Raw genomic sequence first — 267 nt, forward strand, 5'->3', positions numbered from 1 at the left:
GTCTTGTGTCATCATGGGAATGATGACATAATAAGACTAGTATGATGTGTGATTGATGATTATAGAGATGATCATAGGTATTGGATATGATCACAGTCATAGGTATTCGTTGGAGAACGGAATACTGGATTGACCAACATGATCGGGTCTGGCACGGCAGACCGTCCGTTCTGGACTTCTTGTCCGTCTGTTCCAGACTCTTTCGTCTTGGTTTTTCCGTCGTTTTCTCGTGCGTTTTGTCCTTCCCTGCGTGTGTGACCCTGTAGG

The sequence above is a fragment of the Tarenaya hassleriana genome, unplaced genomic scaffold (assembly GCF_000463585.1).
Source record: "Tarenaya hassleriana unplaced genomic scaffold, ASM46358v1 Cleome146, whole genome shotgun sequence".
NCBI classification, from domain to species: Eukaryota; Viridiplantae; Streptophyta; class Magnoliopsida; order Brassicales; family Cleomaceae; genus Tarenaya; species Tarenaya hassleriana.